Source organism: Erigeron canadensis, chromosome 9 (genome assembly GCF_010389155.1).
Source record: "Erigeron canadensis isolate Cc75 chromosome 9, C_canadensis_v1, whole genome shotgun sequence".
NCBI classification, from domain to species: domain Eukaryota; kingdom Viridiplantae; phylum Streptophyta; class Magnoliopsida; order Asterales; family Asteraceae; genus Erigeron; species Erigeron canadensis.
In genome coordinates, this window is record NC_057769.1 from 36782860 (window position 1) to 36792668 (window position 9809).

The 9809-nt window shown below is 34.6% G+C and overlaps 1 pseudogene; it reads left to right on the top strand.

Annotated features, from left to right (window-relative positions):
* The first annotated feature begins 266 nt into the window (after nt 1-266).
* On the top strand, nt 267-4080 carry LOC122583759 (annotated as a pseudogene).
* The last annotated feature ends 5729 nt before the right edge of the window (nt 4081-9809 follow it).

Below are 9809 nucleotides of genomic sequence, written 5' to 3' on the forward strand. Positions count from 1 at the left end.
ACATGAATCTCAACTTGACAATATAAAAAGAATAACATTTAATGCTCACATGTGTTGACCCTGGCAACACATTGCCCGGCTACTAGTTGGCTACTAAAGTACTATTATTATTACCATTTTTTTTCATAATAATTATAGTAATATATGCAGGAACGTGTTGTGATCAATTAGGAATATAAATTTGTGCATATAAATTTTACCAAACTTTTGATTTGCAACCAATTGCTAGCCTTTCCAGTTCTTATTACTGCTTGATGAACAGAGATATGGCATCCGCCATCACTATGTTTACTCACTTAAAATTCCCACTTGAGGAAATTGTAAAGGCAACCAACAACTTTGATGAGGAATACGTCATCGGAGGTGGTGGTTTCGGAAAGGTGTATAGAGGACAACTCTTGGTGTCTGAGAAGATGGTGAACATTGCTGCTCGCAGATTTGATCGAAAGCATAGACGACAGGGAGACGTTGAGTTCTGGACCGAGATTACTATGCTTTCTAGCCTCAAGCATGAAAATATAGTATCTCTAGTTGGGTTTTGTGATGAGAATGGTGAAAAGATCATCATAAACAAGGATGAGGCAACCAAGGGAAGTCTCTCCATGTATCTTAGCGACCCAACAACCCTCACATGGATTCAGAGACTGAATATATGTGTTGGAGTTGCGCGTGCACTAAGATACATCCATAACGGTGAGGGGAATTCTAGTGTCATACACCGTAACATCAACAGCTCCACAGTGTTATTAGATGCTAAATTTGAGGCCAAGTTATCTGGTTTTGAATATTCTATCAAACAATCGGTAAATCGAATGGACCGGGTTGTCCTTTCAGAAGCTGTTGGCACAAAAGGGTATATGGACCCATCAATTTTAAAAACGGGAGGTGTAAGTCACAAGTCAGATATCTTCTCGTTTGGAGTGGTTTTATGTGAAATACTATGTGGGCGGAAAGCTTTCATTCCAGATGTGGAAAATAGATTTTTGGCTCCATTGTTCAGATTTCATTATGAAAACAATGGGTCACTGAATGATATAATCCATCCGGATCTGCGGGATCAAATGAGCTGGCAATCGCTGACCCGATTTTCCAAAGCAGCATATTCTTGCTTAGAGAACAGACTACACCGTCCAGAAATGAATGAGATTGTGATTGAACTCGAGAAATCATTGGAACTCCAGCAGCAACTTGGAAATATGGTAAGAGATCCTCTGTACGTCTTTCAGTTCCTTCTTAATTTTCTCATAATTCTATCACATATAGAATGCTTAATTAATATTAATTTAATTTCCCACTCATCCAAACTGATGTTTAAAATATGGAGATGATGGTTCCCGACTGGGTCTGTTACTCTGTATTGTAATAGTTATTCGTATGTGCGATGTGGCGGTGCAGTGGCGGGTGGTGGTGGCGGCGACGGTAACGATGATAGCCGTAACGGTGTGGTTATTAATATAAAACTATTGATGTATGAAGTCATGAATAGTTGATAGTTTTGCATTTCCGATTAGTTGTTCATTGAATGATTATTTAGTTAGACTTTTGATATTATGCAAAAAAGTTTACTATGAGAAATTTCTTTTGTCATGCTATGATTTTCGCACATATGAATCAGAAAAAAAACCAATTATAAACCAAAAAAACAAAAACCAACCCACTCATGCGGAACACTAAACCGCTATAAACCAAACACAAATGATTTGATATCTTAAAAACCCAAATGATCCGTTTGATTTTCTGGTTTTAACCAAAAACCGCACCAAACTGATCCATACTTATCTCTACAACTAAGTAGTCAATTTCAGTTCGGTTTTTGTTCATTGACGGGGATCCCAGTCCGAATTTCGTATATGGAATTTTCAAAGATATCGGTCTAAGTTCCGAAATCCCACTGATTCTGGTCCAAATTTTCAATTGGATTTCGTTTTTTAGGTTCTTTGTTTTTTCTTGCCAAATTTAAACAAAACATAATAAAAACTAATTGTAACTAGTATTATCAGTAACTACAACGGTACTCGCGCGATGCAACAGTGGTATGCGGTGATAGAGGTGGTGGCGATGGTGACGATGTAATGGCGGCGATGGTGATGGTTGTGACAGGTGGTGGTGGCGCACGGCGGTGGTGGCGGCGGCGTTGGCGGGAGTAATATATGTTATTAATGTAATGTGGTTTAGATGCATTGTACATCGTTGAAAACCTTATTTGCTTTATATAATAGTGTAGATAACTTTCGAAATCCCATTGATTTTGGTCCAAATTTCAATGGGATTCGTTTTTCCGGTCCTTTTTTTTTTTTTGCCAAACTTTAACATAACAATTAATAAACACTAATTTTAACAAGTATTATCATTAACTAGAACGGTACCTACAGGATGCAGTGGTGGCTTGCGGTGCTAGAGGTGGCGGCGATGGTGGCAATGTAATGGTGGCGACGGTGGTGGTTGTGGTGTTGCGGCGACCAGCGAGTAGTGTAGTTATTGATGTAATGTGGTTTAGATGTATTTTATATCATGTATTGGCATATATACATTGTTGAAAGTTGAATGTTGAAAGTTAGGAAACTTTATTTGCTTTATAATATTGTATATAGATATAAATACAGATACTATATCAATATCAATCTTGAGACTTGTAAGTTTGACTTTTCTATTTTGTAAAATTCATATTTTCTGAATATTAAATTAATTTACCGAAGTTCCACCGAAATTCCACCGGAAAAATAAACGTATTTCATATCCAGCCCTTTGGAGGAAACACTCGAATTTTGGTCTTTCAACTACATAGGTTGCCAATTCTTTTTTCTATATATTGAAACTACCACAAATAATTTGCAAAGTCTATGCTATTTGATTATTAATAGCCCGAGGTTACATATATAATCAAACTATCACACTTTAAATAATTTTTCAGAGACTTTATATTTCTTAATTTTCATGTAAATCGCCTGATAACTATCTATCCCACCATTTCTTTCTTCAATTTGTTACAGCTAAAGAAATTGGAACACTTGAAGATTCCCCTAGGTGATATAATGTCGGCCACCGATAACTTTTCCAAGACACCAAATACCGTTTACCGGAGACTATAACTTATACAAAGCAGAACTTGAGCATTTTGATGAAGAAAATCATTCCATCAAAAAAGGGGAGAATAAACGTGAACTACCCAAGAGACGCAACTATGTCGTTATAAAACGCATCCTCCCAAGAGAAGATGAGCAAGAAGAACAAGTGTTCTATACCGAAGTTAAAATGCTTGACACTTGCAAGCATCCAAACATAGTCAAACTACTTGGACTATGTGTTGAAGGTTCTGAGATGATCCTTGTCATTGAGCATCTTTCTAATGGATACCTTCTTGACAGTTTATTAAACACCGGCATCGGGCATACTCTTACTTGGGTAAAACGTTTGAAAATTTGTCTCGATGTTGCTAATGCATTGAATTATATTCACACTCATTCTCAAATGGAGGGAAAAATACGCTATAATATAAAGAGTGCCTACATTGCATTGGACGAGAACTGGGGCGCAAAAGTTATTGAATTTGGGTTGTCGGGGTTCTGGAATCAAGTTGACGAAGGTGTCCACCCAACTCTCGATCATATTAATAGCATTTGCATTACTAGTCAATCCTATGATCCAGAATATATCATGACTGGTATGTTTAAAAGAGAAACAACTGTATATAGTTTTGGGGTGCTTCTGTTTGAAGTCTTGTGTGGGAGGGAATGGTCTGTCTCAAGATACTTTAAAAAGGTTGACGAAGGGCCGATATCTTTCCTATCAGGACGCCGCTTCCAAGATGGAACACTATCTATGGAAAAGATAGATCCATATGAAACACTAATAATGGAAATGATAGATCCAATATTAAAAAAAGAATCTGGGGAAAACAACTTTATTTTCAAAAGAAGACCCAACAAAGATTCTTTGAAAATGTTTGTTGAAATTGCATATAAGTGTATAGCGGAAACTCAAGAACAACGTCCAACACTGGAATTGGTCATTCAGGAGCTTCAAAAAGCCTTGTCCTTTGAGGTAACCCTATTATTAATTACTATATTATCTTTAAACTAGCTAGATTTTAGGCCCTATATTAATATTTAAAATGTTTTTATATGTAACATTTCGTTATATATATAAACTATAATAAAATAATGACTTGTCAAAAATAGTCAGCCAAAGCCAACAGCTTAAAAACTTACAAATTTATTTTAGTCATTTATATATAAGTGTTGATAATATAAGGTTGTCGGGTATCTAAGTTTTAGGTATGGAACAATCACATACTAATTTTTTAAACCATAAAATTAATAAGGGGCTAAACATTTATTTATTAAACAAATATTATAATATTAATATGAGAAAGATTTCACACCTAAGTTTAAGTGCTAAACCACCTTAAATTCATTTTCCCCTTTATATATACGGATAATGTAACTCGATACAATATACCAATTCCAAAATGTTGAATTTTTTTTTTCTTAAAATTTTTTTAACTTTTTCCAAATGTTGATTTAACTTGATATTCTCAGCTAATATATTATGATATACACATGGTATTAACTAGGTAAACATATATTCTGTTTGGACTAACGATTTTTCAATAATGTGCATAGTAGTATCAAACAATACGCTATAAACGGTTTATATGTATTTGTTGTTTATTTTTGTATGTTATGTATTCAAATCATATATTATCAAGAGACTAGAGGTATTTCTTTTTTAATTATTATTATAGGTATTTTGTAATCTAAAATCACACAATGACAATGTCTTACTAGATAAATACTCGGTCGGTGACCGGGTTACCAAAGAAATTCATAAGCCTTTTTATCTAAAAATATAGTTATTATGAAATTGAACATAATGTTAAAATTAATTCTTAAATTTTTTGATATAACATACATAGAGTCAATTTAATATATATTAAGCTAGTATCTTACCTGAACTTTGACTTGAAACCGACCTAAAAAACTGAGTTTGGGTTATGAAAGGTTGAGTTGGTAACCCTGTAACTTGATTTTTGGGGGTCAGGGTCAGGTTGACCTTTTGGTTTAATAAGCCAATCTGCCAACACAAAAATATTTAAACTTATAAAATGTTTTTTAATAGGTCGACCTGTCAACTTATTTGATCCGACAACCCACAACCTTTGACTTGAAATCGACTTGTCGACTCACCAAGCCACATGGCCTAAGATCAATCCACCAACCCATTTAAACCCATTTAACGTGTCAACCTACCTACTTACCTACCCATGTGACCTAAGCCACAAACCCATTCCCAACCTGATTGTTTGTTGTTGTTGGCGGTTGGGTTCGACTGACAAGTTTTGATCAAGATTCCCAAGTCGATTTTGATATCAAGTCGGGTTCTGGTTGAGTATTTTCCACTCGTCAGCTCGAACCCGTTAGTCTATTCATGTTATAATTATATTATAATTATAAATTATATTTATTTTAGTTATTGTTCTATATAAAATTATTTACCCGTGCATTAGAAATTTTAAAGTCGACAGTCGATAAAATGGATTATCGTTACCCTCACCCTCGCCCTCGCCCTCGCCCATTCTCATAAGATAAGTTTATAAGGATCATTTTTTAATTTGATTGAAGTCAGAAAATCTAAATATTTTGATAAATCATTAATCACGTTACACATTGTTTATAGTTTGATTGTTAAACTTAAAAATAATTTTGCCGGAGTCTTTTTCTATAGTTGTATATGTCGTGTTCTTTCTTAGTTGTATACTTGTTTTGCTAGTCGTATAGTTATATTGCTATATATAAATAACTTACCATATGTATAACTGACTTTAAATTTGAATGGTTTGGATTAAAGTGTTATTTATTTTCTTAACTCTTTTAAATTAAAAGACACTAGTCTATCCTCACAATCTAAATTTTAATATATATACTTTTACTTTTACTTTTACTTGAATAGTAGTTCAATTCAAACATTTATATAAATTTCTTATTTATTTCACCTTATTACTCTATTTCTTAAAAGGAGGGGCAGTTAGATACGATGCATGCTGGGGATGAATTTCAGAAATCGATGAAACTTAAGTTGACACGTGAAATTTATGTAAGATCCTTTTATTGTTAAGAACTAATATTATTTTGTGTTTTTCACACAATAATATTTTATTTCCCACCATATTATTTCTTAAAAGGAGGAGATTCAGCATCAAGACATGGTTGAAAACGTTGAAAAAGTCAAAAAATCGGTGGAGGAGTTGAGAAATGCAGATTCAGTAAGATTTACTTTTTCTTTTTATTTGAACTATGTGGATGGAGTAAATTACATTTTTCGTCTTTAAAATTGACACGTTTTTTACTTTTGATTCCTAAACTTTAAAAATTATAATTTTGACTTTAAAGTTGGCCAATTTTTCAATAATCGTCCTTTGGTCATACGGCGCTGAAAAATGGTCGTTAATGTACGCACGTGCTAGACACGTGAGGGCACTAATGTAATTTCATCTTACACTGAGGGACGAAAAGTGAAAAAATAGATACTTGAGGGACGAAAAATGAAAATCATACAAATAAATTTATTCTTTCATTCTTTCTTTTCCGGTCAAAATTTAGACACAAAAAAAAAAGATGACTGACATGTTTGAACTATAATTTGGTTGATTGGTTGTGTTTTGAATGTCATGAATTTGAGTAAATGATTTTGTTTGTGGTTTAGATTTGGATTCAAAGTCGAGTTTTTGTTAGGTATCATCGGAAAATAAATGTCTAGTCGGAAAATTCCATCGGTGAAAATGATCGGAGAAGATGATTGGAATAGAAAGAACGGAAGAATAAGTTTACTTCTATGATTTTCATTTTTCGTCACCCAAGTATCTTTTTTTTCACTTTTCGTCCCTCGGTGTAAGGTGAAATTATATTAGTACCCTCACGTGTGCGTACGTTAAAGGCCATTTTTTAACGCCGTATGGCCAAAGGACGATTATTGAAAAAATTAGCCAACTTTAAGGTCAAAATTGTAATTTTTAAAATTTAGGGATTAAAAGTGAAAAGGGTGTCAACTTTAAGGGCGAAAAGTGTAATTTACTCTTTTGAATACTATACTAATTAACATATTATATTAAATAGAAAAACACATTTAATTAATAAAATTAAAAATACTAATTCAATAACGCATAAACCAAAAAAGACCATTATAGGAGTGAATTCTATATGAATTGAGTTTGATGATGATGTATTAATGATGGAGTGTATGTTTAACGAGAGAAAATGATAGATACAAGTTACTATAGAAGTATAGATTAACGAGAAAATGATGGATACAAGCTGTCTTAAAATTATCAAAAAGGAAAAGTTGTTTTCAAATTAAGGATGGGAACTTGGGAAGCGTATTTAAAAAAGAAATCCAATATGCGAATTACCACATTGTACATTCAAAAGTTTTTAAGGGATTCTCTCATTGGTGTCACTTTCTCTCCCAACCAGTATCATGAATATTTGTGTGAGTTTTGGTACACTCCCACTTTGAATCGTGACTGTCCATCCATATCATTTACTCTAAAAAACTCCACACAAGCAAATATGGCTTACTGCTTGTGGTACGTATTGAGAGTGGACTTTGTTGAGATATTGTTTAGAAACTGAAGTACTCCAGAGGACTATACATACCCTTCTCCATGTATCTCTTACTTTATTTTAGACTTATCTTGGGGAGTGAAGAATACAACAACACAACATCTTTATTAACTGACCCAGATTTGCTAAGGAATCTTTACTCTCAAGCTGGAGAGGTTGAGATTCCTTCAAGCATGTTGTTGGCATTCGCAAAAAAAACCGAAGACATTCCTTCAAGCTGGAGAGGTTGAGATTCCTTCAAGCTGGAGAGGTTGAGATTCCTTCAGGACAAATAAGGGAATTTGTTAGGTCCAGTTTACTAAGAATTTGGAGTGTCTCTACTTGCATCTAGAGACCAGAAGATTTGTCCAAAAAAATAATACGAAGTCCAGTAACAAATGTAGAGTTAATGCCACTAGAGCTTCACTCCAATTGAGATCTGACCAAGAACTGAAGACATTCCAGTTGAAGTCTAAGATAACAAGTGGAAGATAGAAAACATACATGGAAGGGAAGCCAAGTGGATGTTTTACCCAGATCAAAACCAGAGTGTAAAGTACTTACAAAGCTTTACACTAATTACGAGGAAGGCCTTTATACTTTACATGTTATTATTCGGACAATACCTTTTGTCTGTGATTAAAGTACAAAAGCACGGAAAGTAGGTTGGATAAAGTGACTTTATGTCTTACTTTATCAAGCATGTTCAAGGAATTAAATACACTTCCTTAAATGCTCTCAACCATATTTGTACGGCAATATTGACATTGACATCTCAATGTTAACCTTTGCCTATAAATAGAGACCTTTGCACAACTAAGAATACACTTTGCATATTTAGCCATTTGCATATTCTTGGTGAACTTGTGCAATATTCTCTCAATCGCAAAAAGGAACATTTCACAACTTCAAGTGTTTCCATTGACAAGTGAATTTCCAAGTATTAATCAATAGTATTTCATAGGTTGGTAGGATATTTACATCTTTGTATTATCTTGGTTCTGCAACAACCTTGAAAGTTGGCTGGGTAGCTGACCCTGTTAGTCCGTTCTTGCAAGATGGGTCTATCTAAGATTTCCTCCGCTTAATGGATAACCATTTGCTACCAATGGAGAATTACTTCTCATGGTTTTACACCAAAAGAAACCATAAATTTCATACACAATAAAAGGCCCATTTTCTTATTTTTAGTTTTAGATAGTAAATGTAGTTTGTTTTTCCGTTCTATCCTATTTGATCATTGATATTCGAACATTGTTTTCTTTCCTTTGTTCTAGTTTATAATCTCAACAAGTCGCACATACACCCTAGTACATGTTCCTCGATGCTGAGGGCATCCCCGAAGCGCGGGGCTCGCCGCTACTACGGGAATCGCTTTTGCTTTCTCTTCCTCTGGTTACTAAGATGTTTCGTCTCATGCCTGCCCATGGATCAATAAAGTTATAACTTGATCTCACCAGATTTATATTATTGCATTTCATACTTGCATTGTCTTTATTTATTTACTTTTCTCACATTATAAGTAATCCTCCACTTAACCTGGTATAACCTTCCCTTGACCTGGTATAACCTTTACTGGAGCTGGCAACTGTCGAGTCCAGTGAAGTTATTGCAATGTAGCTCACCATTAACGTAGAGGTGTCTTTAGGTGTACCATCTCTTGAGTTGGGACTTATACGAAATGTATTCAATAAATCAAGAGCAGGTATGAAAAGCAAACAGATGAAAATGACCAAAAATCAGTAAGTATTTCCCTCATTACGTTCAAGGAAATTGCTAGAAAAGATGAAGGAGGCACACACGCTTAATCACGCACACAAAATCCGAGAAAATGAGGGATTGGGGCTGCCTAATCCCTATTAGAGCCGTCCACCCCTTGCACAATTGACCAAAGTGCCCTTAACTTAGACCAATGACCGTTAAGGCTCAAACCAACGAACCCTTTAATGACTGATGATATACCCATACGAAGCTCTAGCTCCGTACCCGAAGCAGAATACGAAGTCACCTTCGTACAGCTAAAGCCATAATGGAGCTCCGTCTCCACTCAACATAGTTACCCCGAAGCTCCAAAGGTAACAAATACCAAGCTCCAAGGAGATATACAATAAGGGACGGATATAATCTCTTCGGTAATTAATTAAAGATACATATCTAAGCTCCGATATACTCGGACACAATTAGGTAACAAGATTACCACAAATCTCCTCA